Raw genomic sequence first — 26970 nt, forward strand, 5'->3', positions numbered from 1 at the left:
ATCTACACCGTTATCACTATAAACATGGAAATAACTTCACCGCCATCTCTATAAACCTGGAAATACCTACATTGCCATCTCTACAAACATGGAATTATCTACACCGCTATCTCTATAAACACAGAAATTACTACACAGCCATGTCTATAAACATAGAAAAATCTACACCGCCATCTGCATAAACATGGAAATATCTACACCGCCATGTCTATAAACATGGAAATATCTACACCACCGTCTGCATAAACATGGAAATATCTACACCGCTATCTTCATAAACATTGAAATAGCCACACCCTATCTGTATAAACATGGAAATATCTACACCGCCATGTGTAAAAACATGGAAATATATACACAGTCATCTGTATAAACATGGAAATATCTACAACTCCGTCTGCATAAACATCGAAATATCTACACCGCTCTCTGTATAAAAATGGAAATATCTACACCGGTATCTCTAAAAAAATGGAAATATCTACACCGCTGTCTGTATAAACATGGAAATACCTACACCGCTACCTGTATAAACATTGAAATATCTCCACCGCTATCACTATAAACATCGAAATATCTACACCGCTATCTGTATAAACATGGAAATATCTCCACCGTAGTCTGTGTAAACATGGAGAGATCTAAAACACTATCCATGTAAACATCGAAATATTTGCGCAGATATCTGTGTAAACATGGAAATACGTACACCACTCTCTGTGAAAAGATGGAAATATCTACACCACAATCTGTGCAAATATGGAAATATCTACACCGCAATCTCTGTAAACATGGATATACCTGCACTGCTATCTGTATGAACATGGAAATGTCTACACGGCCATCTGTATAAACGTGGAAAAACCTACAGAGTCATCTGAATAAACATGGAAATATCTACACCACTATCTGTATTAACATGGAATTACCTACCCTGCAATGTGTATAAACATGTAAATATCTCCACCGCTATCTGTATAAACATGGAAATATCTTCATCGCTATCTGTATAAACATGGAAATAGCCACACCGCTATCTGTATAAACATGGAAATATCTTCACCGCCATCTGTAAAAACATGGAAATATCTACACAGTCATCTGTAGAAACATGGACATATCTACACCTCCATCTGTATTAACATGGAAATATCTACACTGCCATCTCTATACACATGGAAATATCAACACAGCCATCTGTATTAACATGGAAATAACTACAAAGCTATCTCTATAAACATGAAAATACCTGCAGAGCTATCTCTACAAACATGGAAATATCTACACCGCTATCTGTATAAACATGGAAATATCTACACCGCTATCTGTATTAACATGGAAATATCTACACTGCCGTCTGTATAAACATGGAAATAGCCACAGCGCTATCTGTATAAACATGGAAATATCTACACCGCCATCTGAATAAACATGGAAATATCTACACGGCTATCTGTATAAACACGGAAATATCTACACCGCTATCTGTATAAACATGGAAATATCTACAGCGCTATCGGTATAAACTTGGAAATATCTACACCGCCATCTCTATAAACTTGGAAATATCTACAAGGCTATCTCTATAAACATGGAAATATCTACACCGCCATCTCAACAAACATGGAAATACCTACACAGTCATCTGTATCAACATGGAAAGACCTACACCATTATCTGTATAAACGTGGAAATATCTACACTGCCAAATGCATAAACATGGAAATATCTACACAGCCATCTATATAAACATGGAAATATCTACACCGTCATCTGTAAAAACGTGGACATATCTCCACCGCTATCTCTATAAACATGGAATTATCTTCACCGCTATCTGTATAAACATGGAAATATCTCCACCGCAATCAGTATAAACATGGAAATACCTACACCGCTACCTGTATAAACATGTAAATATCTACGCCGCTGTCTGTATAAACATGGAAATATCTACACCGCTATCTGTATAAACATGAAAGTATCTAAATCGTTATCTGTATAAACATGGAAATATCTCGACCGTTATCTCTATAAACATGGAAATAACTCCACCGCTATCTTTATAAATATGGAAGTATCTACACTGCTATCTTTATAAACATGGAAATATCTACACCTCTATCTGTATAAACATGGAAATATCTACACTGTGATGTGTATAAACATGGAAATATCCATGCAGCCATCTCTATAAACATGGAAATATCTACATCGCTATTTGTATAAACATGGAAATATCTTCATCGCTATCTGTGTAAACATGGAAATAGCCACACCGCTATCTGTATAAACATGGAAATATCTTCACCGCCATCTGTAAAAACATGGAAATATCTACACAGTCATCTGTAGAAACATGGACATATCTACATCTCCATCTGTATTAACATGGAAATATCTACACTGCCATCTGTATACACATGGAAATATCAACACAGCTATCTGAATTAACATGGAATTATCTACACCGCTATCTCTATAAACATGGAAATACCTACACCGCTATCTCTATAAACATGGATATATCTAGAATGCTATCTGTATAAACATGCAAATATCTACAACGCTATGTGTATTAACATGGAAATATCTACACTGCCGTCTGTATAAACATGGAAATAGCCACAGCGCTATCTCTATAAACATGGAAATATCTACACCGCCATCTGAATAAACATGGAAATATCTACACGGCTATCTGTATAAACATGGAAATAACTACACCGCTATCTGTATAAACATGGAAATATCTACAGCGCTATCTGTAAAAACATGGAAATATCTACACAGTCATCTGTAGAAACATGGACATATCTACATCTCCATCTGTATTAACATGGAAATATCTACACTGCCATCTGTATACACATGGAAATATCAACACAGCTATCTGAATTAACATGGAAATATCTACACCGCTATCTCTATAAACATGGAAATACCTACACCGCTATCTCTATAAACATGGAAATATCTACAACGCTATCTGTATAAACATGCAAATATCTACACCGCTATGTGTATTAACATGGAAATATCTACACTGCCGTATGTATAAACATGGAAATAGCCACAGCGCTATCTCTATAAACATGGAAATATCTACACCGCCATCTGAATAAACCTGGAAATATCTACACGGCTATCTGTATAAACATGGAAATAACTACACCGCTATCTGTATAAACATGGAAATATCTACAGCGCTATCGTTATAAACTTGGAAATATCTGCACCGCCATCTGTATAAACATGGAAATATCTCCAACGCTATCTGTATAAACATGGAAATATATTCACCGCTATCTGCATAAACATGGAAATATCTCAACCGCTATCTGTATAAACATGGAAATATCTACACTGAGAAGTGCATGAACATGGAAATATCTGCACAGCCATCTCTATAAACATGAAATATCTATATCGTTATCTGTGTAAACATGGAAATAGCCACACCGATATCTATATAAACATGGAAATACCTACACCGCCATCTGTAAAAACATGGACATATCTTCACCGCTATCTCTATAAACATGGAATTATCTACACCGCTATCTGTATAAACATGGAAAGATCTCCACCGCAGTCAGTATAATGATGGAAATACCTACACCGCAACCTGTATAAACATGTAAATATGTACGCCACTGTCTGTATAAACATGGTAATATCTACATCGTTATTTGTATAAACATGGAAATATCTCGACCGTTATATCTATAAACATGGAAATATCTACACCGCTATCTTTATAAACATGGAAATATCTACAACACTATCTCTATAAACATGGAAATACGTACACTGCCATCTGTATAAACATGGAAACAGCCACACCGCTATGTGTATAAACATGGAAATATCTACACCGACATCTGAATGAACATGGAAATATCTACACGGCTATCTGTATAAATATGGAAATATCTACACTGCTATCTCCATAAACATGGAAACAACCACACCGCTATCTGCATAAACTTGGAAATATCTACACCGCCATCCATATAAACATGGAAATATCTCCACCGCTATCTGTATAAACTTGGAAATATCTACACCGCTATCTGTATAAATATGGAAATATCTACACCGCTCTCTGTATATACACGGAAATATCTACATGGCTCTCTCTATAAACTTGGAAATATCTACACCGCCATCTGTATAAACATGGAAATATCTACACTGCGATGTGTATAAACATGGAAATATCTACATGGATATATCTGTAAACATGGAAATATTTACACCACCATCTGTATGAACATGGAAATATTCAGAGAGTCATCTATATAAACATGGAAATATCTACACCACTATCTGTATAAACATAGAAATATCTACACTGCCTTCTCTATAAACATGGAAATATCTACACCTCCATCTGCATAAACATGGAAATATCTACACTGCCAACTGCATAAACATGGAAATATCAACACAGCAATCTCTATAAACGTGGAAATATCTACATCGTTATCTGTATAAACATGGAAATAGCCACACCGATATCTATATAAACATGGAAATATCTACACCGCCATCTGTAAAAAGATGGAAATATCTACAAAGTCATGTCTATAAACATGGAAATACCTACACCTCCATTTTTGTAAACATGGAAATATCTACACTGCCATCTGTATACACATGGAAATATCCACACAGCCATCTGTATAAACATGGAAATATCTACACCGCTATCTCGAAATACATGGAAATATCTACATCGCTATCTGTATAAACATGGAAATATTTACAATGCCATCTGTATAAACATGGAAGTAGCCACACCGCTATCTGTATAAACATGGAAATATCTACACCACCATCAGAATAAACATCGAAATATCAACACGGCTATCGCTATAAAAATGGAAATATCTACACCACCATCTCTGTAAACATCGAAATATCTCTAACGCTATCTGTATAAACATGGAAATATCTCCACCGCTATCGGTATAAACATGGAAATATCTCCACCGCTATCTGTATGAACATGGAAATATCTACATTGCTATATGTACAAACATGGAAATATCTCCACTGCTATCTCTATAAACATGGAATTATCTACACCGCTATCTGAATAAACGTGGAAATATCTACGCCGCTATCTGTGTAAACATGGAAATATCTACACCGCTACCTGTATAAACATGGAAATATCTAAATCGTTATATGTATAAACATGGAAACATCTTGACCGCTATCTCTATAAACATGGAAATATCTCCACCGCTATATCTATAAACATGGAAATATCTACACAGCTATCTGTATAAACATGGAAGTATCTACACTGTCATCTGTATAAACATGGAAACACCTACACAGTCATCTGTATAAACATGGAAATATCTACACCTCCATCTGTATAAACATGCTAATACCTACACTGCCATCTGTATACACATGGGAATATCTACACTTCCATCTGTATACACATGGAAATACCAACACTGCAATCTGTATACACATGCAAATATCTACACCGCTACCTATATATATTTGGAAATACTTACACCGCTATCTGTATAAACATGGAAATATCTACACCGCTATCTGTATAAACATGGAAATATCTACACCGCCATCTGTATGAACTTGGAAATCTCTACACCGCAATCTGTATTAACATGTAAATATCTCCCCCGCTATCTGTATAAACATATAAATATCTCCACCGCAATCTGTATAAACATGTAAATATCTACACCGCTATCTCTAAAAACATGGAAATATCTACACCGCTATCTGTATAAACATGGAAATATCTACACTGCCATCTGTATAAACATGGAAATAGCCACTCCACTATCTGTATAAACATGGAAATATCTACACGGCTTTATGTATAAATATGGTAATATCTACACCGCTATCTCTATAAACATGGAAATATCTACACAGCTATCTGTATAAACATGGAAGTATCTACACTGCTATCACTATAAACATGGAAATATCTACACAGCCATCTGTATAAACATGGAAATATCTACACCGCTATCTCTATAAACATGAAAATACCTACACCACCATCTGTAAAAACATGGAAATATCTACACAGTCATCTGTATAAACATGGAAGTATCTACACCTCCAAATCTATAAACATGGAAGTATCTGCACTGCCATCTGTATAATCCTGGAAATATCTACACCGCTATCTGTATATATTTGGAAATACCTACACCTCTATCTGTATAAACATGGAAGTATCTACACCGCTATCTCTATAAACATGGAAACACCTACACCGCCAACTGTAAAAACATGGAAATATCTACACCGCCATCTGTATGAACTTGGAAATCTCTACACCGCAATCTGTATTAACATGTAAATATTTCCCCCGCTATCTGTATAAACTTATAAATATCTCCACCGCTATCTGTATAAACATGGAAATATCTCCACCGCTATCTGTATACACATGGAAATATCTACACCGCCATCTGTAAAATCATGGAAATATCTACACAGTCATCTGCATAAACATGGAAGTATCTACACCTCCATGTGTATAAACATGGAAATATCTACACTGCCATCTGTATACACATGGAAATATCTACGCAGCCATCTGTATAAACCTGGAAATATCTACAACGATATCTCTATGAACATGGAAATAACTACACCGCTATCTGTATAAACATGGAAATATCTACACCGCTATCTGTATAAACATGGAAATAACTACACCGCTATCTGTATAAACTTGGAAATATCTACACCGCCATCTCTATAAACATGGAAATATAGCCACCGCTATCTGTATAAACATGGAAATATCTCCACCGCTATCTGTATAAACACGGAAATAACTGCACCACTATCTGTATAAACTTGGAAATATCTACACTGCCATCTCTATCAACATGGAAATATATCCACCGCTATCAGTATAAACATGGAAATATCTCCACCGCAATCTGTATAAACATGGAAATAACTGCACCACTATCTGTATAAACTTGGAAATATCTACACTGCCATCTCTATAAACATGGAAATATATCCACCGCTATCAGTATAAACATGGAAATATCTCCACCGCTATCTGTATAAACTTGGAAATATCTACACCGATATCTGTATACATATGGAAATATCTACACCGCCATCTCTGTAAACATGGAAATGTCTACACTGCTATCTCTATAAACATGGAAATATCAACATGGCTATCTCTATATACATGGGAATATCTACACCGCCATCTATATAAAAATATAAATAACTACACAGTCGTCTGTATAAACATGGAAATATCTACACCACTATCTGTATAAACATGGAAGTATCTACACTGCTATCACTATAAACATGGAAATATCTACACAGCCATCTGTATGAACATGGAGATATCTACACCGCTATCTCTATAAACATGGAAACACCTACACCGCCATCTGTAAAAACATGGAAATATCTACACAGTCATCTGTATAAACATGGAAGTATCTACACCTCCAAATCTATAAACATTTAAGTATCTGCACTGCCATCTGTATAATCCTGGAAATATCTACACCGCTATCTCTATATATTTGGAAATACCTACACCGCTATCTGTATAAACATGGAAGTATCTACACCGCTATCTCTATAAACATGGAAACACCTACACCGCCATCTGTAAAAACATTGAAATATCTACACAGTCATCTGTATAAACATGGAAGTAACTACACCTCCAAGTCTATAAACATGGAAGTATCTGCACTGCCATCTTTATAATCCTGGAAATATCTACACCGCTATCTCTATATATTTGGAAATACCTACACCTCTATCTGTATAAACATGGAAATATCTACACCGCTATCTGTATAATCATGGAAATACCTACACCGCTATATGCATAAACATGGAAATATCTACACAACTATCTGTATAAACATGGAAATATCTACACCGCCATCTCTATAAACATGAAAATATCTACACCGCCATCTCCATAATCATGGAAATATATACACAGTCATCTGAATAAACACGTAAATAACTACACCGCTATCTGTGTAAACATGGAGTTATCTACACCGGTATCTGTATAAACATGGAAATATCTACACTGATATCTGTGCAAATATGGAAATACCTACACCGCTATCTCTATAAACAAGGAAATATCTACACTGCCGTCAGTATAAACTTGGAAATATCAACATGGCTATCTCTATAAACATGGAAGTATCTACACCGCCGTCTGTATAAACATGGAAATACCTACAAACTCATCGGTAAATACATGGAAATATCCACACCACTATCTGTATAAACATGGAAATATCTACACTGCCGTCTGGATTAACATGGAAATATCTACACAGCCATCTCTATATACATGGAAATATCTACATCGCTATCTCTATAAACGTGGAAATGACTACACCGCTATCTGTATAATCATGCAAATGTCTATATGGCTATCTCTATAAACATGGATATATCTACCCCGCCATCTGTATAAACATGGAAATACCTACACAGTCATCTGTATAAACATGGAAATCTCTACACCACTATCTATATAAACATGGAAATATCTACACTGCCATCTGTATAAACCTGGAAATATCTACACAGCCATCTCTATAAACATGGAAATTTCTACACTGCCATCTGCATAAACATGGAAATATCTACACAGCCATTTCTATAACCATGGAAATATCTACATCGCTATCTCTAAAAACATGGAAATAGCCACACCGCTATCTGTATAAACATGGAAATATCTACACCGTCATCTGTAAAAACATGGAAATATCTAAACAGTTATCTGTATAAACGTGGAACTATCTACACCTCCATCTGTATAAACATGGAAATATCTACACTGCCATCTGTATACATATGGAAATACCTACACAGCCATCTGTGTAAACCTGGAAATATCTACATCACTATCTCTATAAACATGGAAATATCTACACAGCCATCTGTATAAACCTAGAAATCACTACATCGCTATCTGTATAAACATGGAAATAGCCACACCGCTATCTGTATAAACATGGAAATACCTACACTGTCATCTGTGAAAACATGGAAATATCTACATAGTCATCTGTATAAACCTGGAAATATCTACACCACTATCTCTCTATACATGGAAATACCTACACCGCTATCTCTCTATATATGGAAATACCTACACCGCTATCTGCATAAACATGGAAATACCTACACCGCCATCTGCATAAATATAGAAATATCTACACCGACATCTGTATGAACTTGGAAATCCCTACACCGCCATTTGTATAAACATGGTAATATCTCGACCGCTATCTGTATAAACATGGAAATATCACCACCGCTATCTTTATAAACATGGAAATATCTACACCGCTACCTCTATAAACATGGAAATATCTACACCGCTATCTGTATAAACATGGAAAAACCTACACCGCTACCTGAATAAACATGGAAATATCTACATTGTTATCTGTGTAAACATGGAAATATCTACAGTGCCATCTGTATAAACATGGAAATAGCCTCACCGCTATCTGCATAAACATGGAAATATCTACACCGCCATCTGAATAAACACAGAAATATCTACACGGCTATCTGTATAAATATGGAAATATCTACGCTGCTTTCTCTATAAACATGGAAATATCTACACTGCTTTCTCTATAAACATGGAAATATCTACACTGCTTTCTCTATAAACATGGAAATATCTACACCGCTTTCTGTATAAACATGGAAATATCTACACGACTATCTGTATAAACATGGAAATAGTCACAACGCTATCTGTATAAATATGGAAATACCTTCATTGCTATCTGTATAAACATGGAAATGTCTACACAGCCATCTGTATAAACATGGAAATATCTACACAGCCATCTCTATAAACATGGAAATATCTACATGAATATCTGTATAAACATGGAAATATCCACAACGCTATCTGTATAAACATGGAAATATCTACACCGCCATCTGTAAAAACATGGAAATATCTACACAGTCATCTGTATAAACATGGAAGTATCTACACCTCCATCTGTATAAACATGGAAATATCTACACTGCCATCTGTATACACATGGAAATATCTACGCAGCCATCTGTATAAACCTGGAAATACCTACACTGCTATCTCTATAAACATGGAACTACCTACACCGCTATCTGTATAAACATGGAAATATCTACACCGCCATCTGTATAAACATGGAAATATCTACAATGCTATCTGTATAAACTTGGAAATATCTACACCGTCATCTGTATAAACGTGGAAATATATCCACCGCTACCTGCATAAACATGGAAGTATCTCCACCGCTATCTGTATAAACATGGAAATATCTCCACCGCTATCTGTATAAACATGGAAATATCTACACCGCTATCTCTATAAACATGGAAATATCTACACCGCAATCTGTATAAACATGGAAATATCTACATGGATATCTCTATAAACATGGAAATATCTTCACCGCCATCTATATAAACATGGAAATAACTCCAAAGACATCTGTATAAACATGGAAATATCTACACCAATATCGGTATGAACATGGAAATATCTACACTGCCATCTGTATAAACATGGAAATATCTACACAGCCATCTCTATAAACATGGAAATATATAGATCGCTATCTGTATAAACATGGAAATAGCCACACCGCTATCTGTAAACACATGGAAATATCTACGACGCCATCTGTAAAATCATGGAAATATCTACGCAGTCATCTATATAAACATGGAAGTATCTACACCTCCATGTGTATAAACATGGAAATATCTACACTGCCATCTGTATACACATGGAAATATCTACGCAGCCATCTGTATAAACCTGGAAATATCTACAACGATATCTCTATGAACATGGAAATAACAACACCGCTATCTGTATAAACATGGAAATATCTACACCGCTATCTGTATAAACATGGAAATAACTACACCGCTATCTGTATAAACTTCGAAATATCTTCACCGCCATCTCTATAAACATGGAAATATATCCACCGCTATCTGTATAAACATGGAAATATCTCCACCGCTATCTGTATGAACACGGAAATAACTGCACCACTATCTGTATAAACTTGGAAATATCTACACTGCCATCTCTATCAACATGGAAATATATCCACCGCTATCAGTATAAACATGGAAATATCTCCACCGCAATCTTTATAAACATGGAAATAACTGCACCACTATCTGTATAAACTTGGAAATATCTACACTGAAATCTCTATAAACATGGAAATATATCCACCGCTATCAGTATAAACATGGAAATATCTCCACTGCTATCTGTATAAACTTGGAAATATCTACACCGCTATCTCTATACATATGGAAATATCTACACCGCTATCTCTATAAACATGGAAATGTCTACACTGCTATCTCTATAAACATGGAAATATCAACATGGCTATCTCTATATACATGGAAATATCTACACCGCCATCTATATAAATATATAAATAACTACACAGTCGTCTGTATAAACATGGAAATATCTACACCACTATCTGTATAAACATGGAAATATCTACACTGCCATCTGTATAAACATGGAAATATTTACACAGCCATCTCTATAAACCTGGAAATATATACATCGCTATCTGTATAAACATGGAAATAGCCACACCGCTATCTGTATAAACATGGAAATATCTAAACCGCCATCTGCAAAAACATGGAAATAGCTACACAGTCATGTGTATAAATATGGAAATATCTACACCTCCATATGTATAAACATGGAAATATATACACTGCCATCTGTGCAAAGATGGAAATATCTACACCGCTATCTCTGTAAACATGGAAATATCTACACCGCTATCTGTATAAACGTTGAAATGTCTACACCACTATCTGGAGAAACATGGAAATATCTACACCGCCATCAGTATAAACATGGAAATATCTACAGCGCCATCTGTATAAATATGGAAATATCTGCACCGTTATCTGTATAAATTTGGAAATATCTACACCGCAATCTCTATAAACATGGAAATATCTACACCGCTCCCTGTGTAAAGATGGAAATTCCTACACTGCAATCTGTGCCAATTTGGAAATATCTACACCGCTATCTGTGTAAACATATAAATATCTACACCACTATCTGTATAAACATGGAAATATCTACACCGCCATCTGTATAAACATGGAAATATCTACACCGCCATGTGTATAAATATGGAAATATCTACACCGTCATCTATATAAACATGGAAATATCTACACCGCTATCTCTATAAACATGGAAATATCTACACTGCTATCTGTATAAACATGGAAATATCCACAACGCCATCTGTATAAACATGGAAATATCTACACAGTCATCCGTATAAACATGGAAATATCTACACCACCATCTATAAAAACATGGAAATATCTACAATGTCATCTGTATAAACATGGAGGTATCTAAACCACCATCTGTTTAATCTTGGAAATATCTACTCTGCCATCTACACACATGGAAATACCTACACAGCCATCTGTATAAGCTTGGAAATATGTACACCGCTATCTCTATAAACATGGAAATATCTACACCACTATCTTTAGAAACATGGAAATACCTACACTGCCAGCTGTATAAACATGCAAATATCTACACCACTATCTATATAAACATGGAAATATCCACATCGCTATCTGTATAAACATGGAAACATCTCCACCGCTATCTCTATGAACATGGAACTATGTACAACCCTATCTGTATAAACATGGCAATATCTACAACGTTATCTGTGTAAACATGGAAATATCTACACAGCTATATGTGTAAACATGGAAATTTCTACACCGCTATCTGTGTAAAGATGGAAATATCTACACTGCAATCTGTGCAAAGATGGAAATATCTACATCGCTATCTGTGTAAACATGGAGATATCTCCACCACCATCTCCATAAACATAGAAATAACTACACCGCCATCTCTACAAACATGGAATTATCTACACCGCTATCTCTATAAATATGGTAATATCTACACCACCATCTCTATAAACATGGAAATATCTACACAGCCATCTGCGTAAACATGGAAATAACTACACCTCCATCTGTATAAACATGGAAATATCTACACGGCTATCTGTGCAAAGATGGAAATTTGTACACTGCAATCTGTGCAAAGATGGAAATATCTACACCGCTCTCTGTGTAAACATGGAATTATCTACAACACTATCTCCATAAACATGGGAATAACTACACCACCATCTCTATAAACATGGAATTATCTACACCACTATCCCTATAAATACAGTAATACCTACACCACCATCTATATAAACATGGAAATATCTACACCGCCATCTGCATAAACATGGAAATATCTACACCGCCATCTGCATAAACATGGAAATATCTACACTGCGAACTGTATAAACATGGAAATATCTACACCACCATCTGTATAAACATGGAAATATCTACACCGCCATCTGTAAAAAGATGGATATACCTACACAGCGATCTGTATAAAGATGGAAATATCTACACTGCTATCTGTATAAACATGGAAATATCTACACTTCTACCTGTATCAACATGGAAGTATCTACACCGCTATCTGTATAAATATGGAAATATCTATACCGCTATCTGTATAAAGATGGAAATAACTGCACCGCTATCTGTATAAATATGGAAATGTCTACACCGCTATCTCTATAAACATGGAAATGTCTACACCACAATCTGTATAAACATGGAAATGTCTACATGACTATCTCTATAATCATCGAAATATCTACACCGTCACCTGCATAAAGTTGGAAATAATTACTCAGTCTTCTGTATAAACATGAAAATATCTACACCAACATCTGTATAAAGATGGAAATATTTACACTGCCATCTGTATAAACATGTAAATATCTACACAGCCATCTCTATAAACATGGAAATATCTACACTGCTATCTGTATAAACATGGAAATATATAGACCGCTATCTATATAAACATGGAAATATCTACAACACCACGTGTATAAACATGGAAATATAACACCGTCATCCGTATAAACATGGAAATATAACACCGCTATCTGTTTAAACATGGAAATATCTACACTGCTATCTCCATAAACATGGAAATATCTGCACCGCTATCTGTATAAACCTGGAAATATGTACACCGGTATCTCTATGAACATGGAAATATCAACACCGCGAGCTGTATAAACACGGAAATATCTACAAAAATATCTCCAAAAACATGGAAATAACAACAATGCCATCTCTATAAACATGGAATTATCTACACCGCTATCTCTATAAATGTAGAAATATCTACAACGCCATGTCTATAAACATGGAAATATTTACACCGCCATCTACATAAAAATGGAAATATCTACAACGCCATCTGTATGAACATGGAAATATCTACACAGCCGTCTGTAAAAAGATGGAAATATCTACACCGCGATTTGAATAAACATGGAAATATCTACAACGGTATCTGTATAAACATGGAAATATCTACACCACGATCTGTATCAACTTGGAAATAACTACACCGCTATCTCCAGTAACATCGAAATGTCTACACGTCTATCTGTATAAACATGGAAATATCTACCTGGCTATCTCTATAAACATGGAAATATCTACACAGTCATCTGCATAAAATTGGAAATACCTACACAGTCTTCTGTATAAACATGGAAATATCTACACCAACATCTGTATAAACATGGAAATACCTACAATGCCATCTGTATAAACTTGTAAATATCTACAGAGCCTTCTCTATAGACATGGACATATCTACACCGCTATCTGTATAAACATGGAAATATCTCCACCGCTATCTGTATAAACATGGAAATATCTACACCGCTATCTCTATAAATTTAGAAATATCTACACCGCCATCTCTATTAAGATGGAAATATCTACACCGCCATCTGCATAAACGTGGAAATATCTACACCGCCATCTGTATAAACATGGAAATATCTACAACGCCGTCTGTAAAAAATGGAAATATCTAAACCACGATCTGTATAAACATGGAAATATCTACAACGCTACCTGTATAAATATGGAAATATCTACACCGGTATCTGTATAAACATGGAAATATCTTCACCACGATCAGTATCAACATGGAAATATCTACACCTCTGACAGTATAAACATGGAAATATCTACACCGCTATCTGTATAAACATGGAAATATCTACATGGCTAACTCTATACACATGGAAATATCTACACCGCCATCTGTATAAACTTGAAAATACCTACACAGTCTTCTGTATAAACGTGGAAATATCTAAAGCACCATCTTTATAAACATGGAAATATTTACACTGCCATCTGTATAAACATGGAAATATCTACACAGCCATCTCTATAAACATGGAAATATCTACACCGCTATCTGTATAAACATGGAAATATCTACACTGCTATCTGTATAATCATGGAAATATCAACACCGCCATGTGTATAAACATGGAAATATCTACACCGTCATCTGTATAAACATGGGAATATAACACCGCTATCTGTATAATCATGGAAATAACTACACCGCTATCTCTGTAAACATGGAAATATCTACAACGCCATCTGTATAAACATGGAAATATTTACACCACCATCTCTATAAACATGGAAATATCTACACTGCCATCTGTATACACATGGAAATATCTACACACCATCAGTATAAACATGGAAATATCTACACAGTCATCTGTATAAACATGGAAATATCTACTCTGCCATCTGTATAAAGATGGAAATATCTACACCGCGACCTGAATAAACATGGAAATATCTACACCGCTATCTGTATAAACATGGAAGTACCTACACCACTATCTGTATAAACATGGAAATATCTAAACAACGATCTGTATAAACATGGAAATATCTACACCACTATCTCCATAAACATGGAAATAACTACAACGTCATCTCTATAAACATGGAAATATCTAAACCGCCATCTGCATAAAAATGGAAATATCTACAACACCATCTGTATAAATATGGAAATATCTTCACTGCCGTGTGTAAAAAGATGGAAATTTCTACACCGCAATTTTTATAAACATGGAAATATCTACACCAGTATCTGTATAAACATGGAAATATCTACACCACGATCTGTATCAACATGGAAATATCTACACCACTATCTGTATAAACATGGAAATATCTACACAGCTATCAGTTTAAACATGGAAATATCTACACTGCTATCTGTATAAATATGGAAATGTCTACACCGCTATCTCCATAAACATGGAAGTGTTTACACCGCTGTCTGCATAAACATGGAAATATCTACGTGGCTATCTCTATAAACATGGAAATATCTACACCGTCATCTGCATAAAATTGGAAATAGCTACACAGTCTTCTGCAGAAACTTGGAAATATCTACACCAACATCTGTATAAACATGGAAATATATACACTGCCATCTGTATAAACATGGAAATATCTACACAGACATCTATATAAACATGGACATATGTACACCGCTATCTGTATAAACATGGAAATATCTACACCGCTATCTGTATAAACATGGAAATATCTACACCATCATCTGTATAAACATGGAAATATAACCCCGCCATCTGTATAAACATGGAAATATCTAAACCGCTATCTGTATAAATGCGGAAATATCTACATCGCTATCTCTATAAACATGGAAATATCTACAACGCTACCTTTGTAAAGATGGAAATTTTTAAACCACAATCTGTGCAAAGATGGAAATATCTACACCGCTATCTGTGTAAACATGGAAATATCTACACAGCTATCTGTATAAACATAGAAATATCTACACCGCTATCTGTATAAATATGGAAATGTCTACACCGCTATCTCTATGAACATGGAAATGTCTACACCGCTATCTGTATAAACATGGAAATATCTAATTGGCTATCTGTATAAACATGGAAATATCTACACTGCCATCTGTATAAACATGGAAATATCTTCACAGCCATCACTATAAACATGGAAATATCTACACCGCTATCTTTATGAACATGGAAATATCTTCACCGCTATCTGTATAAACATGGAAATATCTACATTGCCATGTGTATGAACATGGAAATATCTACACCATCATCAATATAAACATGGAAATATAACACCACTGTCTATATAACCATGGAAATATCTACACCGCTATCTCTACAAACTTGGAAATATCTACACCGCCATCTCTATACACATGGAAATATCTACACAGCCATCAGTATAAACATGGAAACATCTACATCGCTATCTCTATACACATGGAAATACCTTCACCGCTATGTCTATAAACATGGAAATATCTACACTGCAATCTGCATAAACATGGAAATATCTACACCTCCATTGCTATAAACATGAAAATATCTACACCGCCATCTCCATAAACATTGAACTATCTACACCGCCATCTGTGTAAACATGGAAATGTCAACACTGCTATCTGTATAAACATGGAAATGTCTTCACTGCCATCTGTATAATATGGAAATATCTACACCGTGATCTGTATAAACATGGAAATATCTACACCGCTACCTGTATTAACAAGGAAATATCTACACCTCCATCTGTATAAACTTGGAAATACCTGCACAGTCTTCTGTATAAACATGGAAATATCTACACCACCATCTGTATAAACACGGAAATATCTACACTGCCATCTGTAAAGATGGAAACATCTTCACAGCCATCTCTATAGACATGGAAATATCTACACCACTGTCTCTATAAACATGGAAATATCTACAAACCCATCTCCATAAACATGAAAATATCTACACTGCCATCTCCATAAACATGGAAATATCTTCACCGCCATCTGTATAAACATGGAAATATCTACACTGCCATCTGTATAATGATGTAAATATCTGCACCGTGAGCTGTATAAACATGCAAATATCTACACCGATATCTGTATAAACATGGAAATATCAACACCGCAATCTGCATAAACATGGAAATATCTACACTGCTATCTGTATAAACATGGAAATATCTACTCCACTATCTCTATAAACATGGAAATACCTACACCACTGTCTCTATAAACATGGAAATATCTACACCGCTGTCTCTATAAACATGGCAATATATACACCACCATCTCTATAAACATGGAAATATCTACCCCGCCATCTACATAAACAAGGAAATATCTACACCGCCATCTGTATAAACATGGAAATATCTACTCTGCCAGGAGCTCAAGAGCAGCCTGGGCAATACAGCAAGACCTCATCTCTACAAAAAAATAAGAAAAATTAGCTGGCCATGGTGGCGTGTGCCTGTAGTCCCTGCTTCTTGGGAGGCTGTGGTGGGAGGATCCACGGAGCCCAGGAGTTTAAGTCTGCAGTGAGCTTGGATAACGTCTGCACTCCAGCCTGGATGATAGAACAAGAACCTGTTTAAAAAAGAAAAAAGAAAAAAACCCTAAATCAAAAACTGGATGTAGTTTGCTAATAACTAAACAGCAAATTAATTGTAACATGCTTACATATCAACGATGTCTTTCTTCTTTGATCATAAACCTGCTCACTAAGAAGCTGCTGAAGTCCATGGTAGTGACAGGTACATGTCTGCATCCTTGTCCTGACCTGCATCTTCTTTGATTGTCCCCATCTGTGTCTCCGACTGGCACTGCCGAACCGGCTTGCTTCCTGATCAATGTTGTACTGAACCGGACTGCTAACTGATCAGTGTTGTTGAGCTCACTGCACAAAGCTGTTCTTACATGGTAGATTTCTGCCTGGAATAGTCATATTTACACTGTTTATATTCCTTACTCCTGACCCATCCAATGCAGCACAAGTTCTATTTATTGCCATAGAAACATAGGTCATTTGGAAACACCTCCTTCATTTCTATGGAATGTTCAAACATTTCTGACATTTTGGACTCTGTTCTAGCCTCTTGTTAAATATATCCAGAAAAGGGCAAAGCTTTATGGGGGGGCTATATGCACACATATGCTATAGAATAAGCTATCTAAATGTTTAAAAATACTTTCCATCTGGCACTGCACCTTAATAGGTTGACAGAAATTAAGTATGTGTATATCTATCTGTATTGATACGTATAAATATATATCCCCAAAACAAAAACTCATTCTCTTACTTATACATAGGTAGAGTATAGGTGAATATACATACACATTTATAGGTAGAACAAAAAAAACCCTCAGCCTCTTTAGGGCCATGTGTTTTCTCTGAGTAATTGTCACAATTAATTACAATACATGTGTATGCCTTTTTAGATAAATTGCATCAGACCAGTTTCTGTCTGGTTGGAAAATAATAACTGCCTATTTGCTAAGTGCCCCTGCCCCTATACTATGTTCCAGTGAACTAAAGACCTCTGGCAATCATAGATTTACAACTCAGCAAGATTAAACAATTTATTGTTATTTATGACATCCAAGCTGGATCTTCTGTATCATATTCCACATTAGCATCTATCACTTTACATTTGGGAGATCCTGTCCAAAAAATGATTATGCCTCCTAACCAAACATTCAGCAGGGCTGCAGGAACAGGCCCCCTGAACAAACATCCTGCCAAAGTACTTTAAAGCACCGTGAGCTCCCACAGCTGTGCATTTTCAGATGACTCAGCAGATTAGCGTGGAGTCTCTTAGCCTCTGCTTGGTCTGTTCCTTTCAGTGATCTCTCACATGGCCCAGTCCATTCGGTTTGAAAATCCTCATGAAATGAGCAGATTATGATCTGGCTTCAGTAGAGGGCCATGGGGTGGGCATGGAGGGGAGAGGGTTTTCTCTTAACACAGCCTGAGCCTCAGAAAGGTTTCAGATGGAAAAGCATGGCAATGACTCAGCTCATGCTTAACAGGAAATAATGCACAGACCACACCAAAAAAGCCCTTTATGTTGTGTGAAAGTCTATGCCGGAGCAGCTCCTGCCACCTCATGTACTGTGATAGAGTGTGCATGTGTGTGTTTGTGTGTGCGTGAGTGTGAGTATGCACACAAATGTGTGCTGGGAGGGGGAGGAGATCACACCTTCCACAGTCGCCACCTCAGCCTTAGCTAGCAGCATGGAGAAATGCCAAAAGTCAAGAGGAAGCTGCACCAAAGCAACTGTGATCACCACATCAGCAGGCGCTTTCTGGTTAGTAAAGCTACTGGGACTGAAAAACACACACGATCTCGTCCTTCTTTTATTTTAATCAGAGCAAACTATTTTTATAATTTTGTTATATGAATAAATAATTCATAATGCTGTAACCCATTATCACATTCAATCCTCCCAACAACCCTAGAAGATATGTAGACAAGTATTATTACTTTCCCTATTTTTATAAATGAGGAAATAAACCCCAGGAGGCTAGGCGACTTCCCCACGGTCATAGAAGTTGCAAACAGTAGTATCATGATTCAAATCCAAAGCTTCTCCTTTTGTCTTTATCATTTTAATTTTGAAGGTAATGCATATGCATGTATGATCTTTTAAATCCAGAGATGTATATGGAATAGATAGGAAAAGGGACTCTCCTTCCCCATTATACACCCCCTCCACCCAAGCTATATACACTGTTGACTAGAGTATGTCCTTTCAATCCTATTTTCTATGCCTACATTATATACAGAAAAGCAGGATTACGTTACACACAATATTCCAGTCATTGCTGTTTTTCACCAACAAGCTATCATTCACATCTTTTTCATACTACATATAAATTTATATCCTTTATTTTAGTGGTGTATATTGTGCAGTTGTGTCATAAATTATGTACCTGTTCTCTGTTGAACCTATAGATTTTTTCTGAGTTTTTCCTTAGCAAAATGCTGCAGTGAGTACCCTTGTACACAGATGTTTGTACATTTGTTCTAGAAAAATCTACAGTAAAGATTCTTAGATTAAGAGATTCCCAGGTTATTAGAAAACTACTCTATTAATTTAGATATATACTTCCAAATTGCCTGACCAAAAAGTTATGTCAATTTAACTTCTATGAACAGTATAGAAACATGACAATTTTCCATCACCTACACCAACTCTGGGTAATTTCATCTTTTTTACAAGTTGATGGATTGTTTTAATTTATATTTCTCTGGTTATTAATAAGGTTGGCCACCTGTTCATGTGTTATTATTGATGATATTTGTATTGAATTGTTTGAATTTTCTTGATTTCAAAAAACGTTTTACATGTCATAGATATTAAATATTTGTTGTAAAACTCTCCTTCCAGTATTGTGTATGTGTTTGGTCAAGTAGAATAAACTCTCGTCCTCTGATTTCAGATTCCTTTCTCTTTCCATTAGAAATCCCTAAATGTAAAACTACATATTGATAGCTAAAAACCAGGATGTTTACTAGAGAAAAAGAATACAAAGGCAATAATTAAATATTATATTTATACAAAATACCTACTAGTACAAACTTAAAAAGAGAAAGTAAAAGTCAAATGCTTCTACGACTTCAGACTAAGAAAAAGAAATTTTGAGGTTGAATGTTCCTGAAATTTTTCTTTTCATACAACTACGGACATCACTTCAAAAGTTGGTGTGACTAAAAATGTAAGACATGAAAGATATTTGAAGACTCAGAGAAGGTGGATTTTCATTTTAAGAAGTCACATATATATTCTAGATATTCTCTTATTCGTAACTAAGAGAGTCAAATCAGATGAAAGAATCTAAAAATTTCCCTTTGACTGTGTTAAGTAGAAGTAGTAGAGGCATATTGGCCAAATCTTGAGTGTTTGCAAATTGACTCTTAAGGCTATAGGCTGGCACAGGTCATTGAAGCCCTAGCTTTTTATCTTTAATTTTAAAATCCCCAAACAATGTATACTAATTTTTCTTGTCCATTATTTCCAAATAATCTTGTTTAAATGTTATTACAGTGCTTGCTCATGTTACTGTTGTCTAACAGAAGGGTATCCGGGGCCTTAAAACTGAGAGGGTTAGGGTTAATGATTCCAATACCTATGCTTGGACATCTCCAAAAGTGGGTTCCAACTTCTTGTCCTCAAGTCTGTATAGAAACTAGCAAACTTCCAGAGTTCACAAAAGGCTCAAAGAGAACAGATGTTTTATAGAAAATTCTTAGAGCAAGTTTCACGCATAATGTTGCTGATGCGTGTCTGCCTTTTCAATAAACCTCACTATGCTTTATCACAAGAGTTAATAAAGCAGCTTAGTTAAAAATGCCATCTGGGTCTCTGGACACATTAAACAAAGCTTAAAATAACCACCCCAGCAACTGGGAGGACCCAGCTGTTCTCATAATCTGTCCCACTCCTTTTACTTCCCCATAAAAAGAGTGAATGAAGACCACAGACTAAACGCATCCAGAAGGAACTGACACAAACAGGGAGATAGATGGAGCCAAGGGCTCCTGTAAGTTTGCTATTGCTCACATAATAGATTTGCTAATTCCACAACCTGCGGATGGTGATTAAGAACGGGAAGCAGAAAGAGGGAAGAGAGAATCATAGAAGGGCTCATTCAAGTTTTCTAATGTATCACAAACCTGTCCTCCCTAATGTCTGGATCATAGCAGCCCATTCCATTCACCTATTCTCTAGTGAACTCCAATAGAAAATACAAAGCCATCACCACCCAGTTCTTTCTCCCTTCTAGAGATGAGATATTAGCCACCCAATCCCAGATTCTCAGATCCATTCCAGGAAAGAAGCCCTAGGTATTGAAGCACAGCTTTCCCTCCCTCCCTTCTTTCTTCCACCCCAAGATTTGTTCCCCAGATAGTTCTAGTAAATGCAAAACCAAGTATATTCTCATTCTTTAGAGCAACCAGCTTTTCATGGCCAACTGGAATCAAATACAACCTGCACAAACATCTATCTGGAGGACACTCCCAAGGCTCCTACTGAGCCAGCCTTCTGCATACCACTGCATTTCAGCTTCCTAGTTCACAAGACACTGAGACATTCTTGAATTCTGCAAGGTGCACTGTGTGTTAATATCTTTGCTCCTCATCATGTGGCCAATAAAGCGCATGACTAGTCAACAAATAAATTTTCTCTTGGCTAAAACTTGCAACAAAACTGTAAGCTGTTTACCAAGGGTTCCACTACAGGTTATATTCAATATATACAGTCAAATCATAACTATCTGAGATATATTCAGTTGACCATACACCTTTATATTTCAGTAAAATGTCTTTACATTTCCCAGTGCTATCGATGTTACAAAGTGCTTTCATATGCAGTGCTTCATCTGATTTCCAGGATAATTAAATGCTCCTGTCATACCTGATTTTTAGATGAGGAAACAAGTGGTTTCTGGGTATTTCAAGAGGCTAACGCATCTGCCCTCCAACTTGTATGTGAAAACCAAAAACAAAATTCCAAGGCCCCTCAACCATCTGAATGGGCTTTGACTCTTTTGGTCAATATATGGCAGAGCTAGGAAAAGAAGGTGAGTCTTCCAGCTGCTGATACAGGGTTTTTCCTGCCATACTCCATTACCTCCAAGGCTAAAGTCAAAAGAGGGTGTGGTTATCACATGAAAAAATCTGGTTTGGATTTCCCAAATGTGTATGTAGTATTTAGTGATTTACCTTAATTTAACCTAGAGTTCTTTTGGGTTGTAACAGTCTGACTCCATTTTTGAAAACAAAACAAAATCGATTTTAAATGCTGAATTATAGATCTTTGCTGTCCAGTATGGTAGCTACTAACCACTTATGGTTATTTGCATTTCTATTTTAATTAATTAAAATTCAGTAAAATGCAAAATTCAGTTCTCCAGTTGCTCTAGCCACATTTCAAGTGTTACAGTAGTCACATATGGCTAGTGGCTGGGACAATGCAGATTATAGAACAGTTCCATCATCAAAGAAACTTCTATTGAACAGTGCTATTATATAATGTCATCTCCAGAGAAAGAAGACTTTAGAAAAAGTCAGAAACGGCCGGGCGCAGTGGCTCACACGTGTAATCCCAGCACTTTGGGAGGCCAAGGCAGGCAGATCCCTTGAGGTCAGGAGTTCAAGACCAGCCTGGCCGACATGGTGAAACCCCGTCTCTGGTGAAAATACAAAAAATTAGCTAGGCGTGGTGGTGCATGCCTGTAACCCCAGCTACTCAGGAGGCTGAGTTGGGAGAATCACTGGAACCCAGGAGGCAGAAGTTGTAGTGAGCCAAGATTGTGCCACTGCACTCTAGCCTGGGTGACAGAGCAAGACTCCATCTCAAAAAAAAAAAAGGAAAAAGAAAAAGAGAAAGTCAGAAACATCTTGAGGCAGGCATAGTGCTGTCATCTGTCCAATATTGAAGATGATTTAAGAATAAGAAAGAAGAAGAGAACAAAGAAGAGAAAAAGAAGTTGCCTTAGGTGTACCTACCCAGAAAAGGACAAAGGCATTGTTGTAGTCATTGTGTTGTATTTTAGCTCTTAAACTTTTTAAGAGATTAGAATAATTTGACACATAGAAGATCTAAACCACTGAAGAGGCTCTGAAGCAGATAAAAGTAGAAAGAAAATAAAAAACTAATTAGTTACAAACTAAGCTTAACCACAATTCGTTTAAACGATACTATTTACTCTTCACATGATTGGTTTTTCTTTTGCTTTATAGTATGACATAGTTTATATCTTTAAAGGGGAATTAAAATATTTCCGGGAATTTTTAAAAGTAAGTTCACACAGCCACATAAAAACTACAGAAACAGATAAAACCTATCTTCTCATTTATTCCCTAATCCATTCAAATTAAATATAAAAATCCAAGCAGCCACAGTGATATTCAAAAAAGCAAAAGTGAGACAAAACAAAATTCATTTGTCACCTGTGGAGGTAGTTAGCTCACCTAATCTTCACTCCAAACACCAGTAATTTTTAAAAGACAGAAATAAACATATGTTCTGCCTTCCCGGAAGGAACTATGTTTCAGGGTAGCCAAATAACCCAGTTGTGAAGAAAATGGTCTGCTTATAGGAAAATGCCAGCTAAAACATGTAGATAGAATTAGAGAATTAGAAATTCACCATTTTGAAACCCCTAATGAAATAATCAACTCAAGCAAGGATCATTAATAAATGCTAAAACAATCAAGTAACTATTGATACAGAATATAACTGAATATACACATGGTACAAAGTTCACGTCGCAGACTACTGGCTTGACCCAAGGGGGAATATAGCAGAGGAGATAGGCAGTGATCACCCTAACCTTGCGATCATCTCACCATCACTAATGATGGGATGTGAATACACATTATTGCCTATGAAATAGTCTTTAAAAAAAGAAGTTGAACCTGAATCTAACTAAACCTTGCAATGGGCTGAACGTGTATGTCTTCCCCAAATTAATATGTTGACATCCTAACCCCAAAGGTGCTGGTATTAAAAGGTGGGGCCTTTAGGGGGTCATTAGATCATAAGGACAGAGGCTCCATGATTGGAATTAGTGCCCTTATAAAAGAGGCCCCAGAGAGCTAGCTAGTCTCTCCCACTATGTGAGGGCCCAGCAAGAAGGCCAATCTATGAACCAGAAAGTTGGTCCTAACCAGATATCAAAACCACATGCTCCTTGATTTTAAACTTGCTAGCCTCTAGGACTGTGAGAAATAAATTTCTGTTCTTTATAAGTCATCCAGTTTTTGGTATTTTGTTATAGCAGGCCTAAAAGCCTTTAGAACTAACTTCCAGTTAACCAGGATAAAACAGAGTGAAAAGTTAAATGACACCATTAAAAGCAACCAGAAAATTCCAGAAGGGGAAATATTCTACAGGACAACTGACTAGTTTTTCAACAAGTCAATTTCACTAAATAAATACATAAACAAAGAGTATGTGTATTTTCCAGGTTAAAACAGTCTTGAGCTAAATAATCAAATGCAATGTGTATCCCTTGATTAGAAGAAACTAATTTGAACAAACCAGCCACAAAAGATATTTCAGGGAGACCAAGCTGGAAGGATCACTTGAGGCCAGGAGTTTGAGACCAGCCTGGGCAACGTAGTAAGACCTCCATCTCTACAAAAACAATAAATAAGCTGGGCATGGTGGTGTGCACCTATAGTCCTAGCTACTCAGGAAGCTGAGGCAGGAAGATCACTTGAGCCCAGGAGTTTGAGGCTGCAATGAGCTATGATTGTTTCACTGCACTTCAGGCTGTGTGAAAGAGCAAGACTTTGTCTCAAAAAATAAAAGGACATTTCATAATAATTGAGGAAATCTGAATGTGGACTGGGTAATAAATGATATAAAAAAGCCATTTTTTATTTTGTTTGAAAAGATGATTTTGTAACTATACAGGAAAATGTTCTTTTTTTTTAGAAATCTGTACTAAAGAATTTAGGGGTAAAACATCATTTTCTTTAATATACTTTCAAACACAAGCAAAAAATAGTCACGACACAAATATAGCAAAATGTTTACAATCTATGTTCTATGCTTGCCTGTGAGTGCCATTAATCTCATCTCTCTGCTTTTCTGAAAGTTTGAAAATTTCAAAGTTTTATAATAAATTTTTTTACATCCCATAATTTTATAATAATTTTTATAAAGTTTGAAGCAAATCAACAACTATAGCTTCAAAAATATCCTGACCCACAATAAACATTGAACAGGGTATATTTCTCCCATTTCCTAAAAAAGTTGGCCCAGGAAGGAGTATGAGAGCTGCCATAGCTCTCCCAAGGCTCATTATTCTCCATCACTCCATGGGAAATCCCAAAATAAATTTTTTAAAAAGTTGTTTAAATTTATAATGTTTTTGATTCTATAATAATTTTATAATAAAATAATTGTTAAATGTTTTTGATTTTATATTTTTAATTTAAAAAATTTTTATACATGTTTATGTTTGAAATGTCTATTTCAAACTTTTTGAGATATTAAAATATAAGTAATATAGTTCATCATTTTAGAAATGCCAT

The sequence above is a fragment of the Pan paniscus genome, chromosome 20 (genome assembly GCF_029289425.2).
Source record: "Pan paniscus chromosome 20, NHGRI_mPanPan1-v2.0_pri, whole genome shotgun sequence".
NCBI classification, from domain to species: domain Eukaryota; kingdom Metazoa; phylum Chordata; class Mammalia; order Primates; family Hominidae; genus Pan; species Pan paniscus.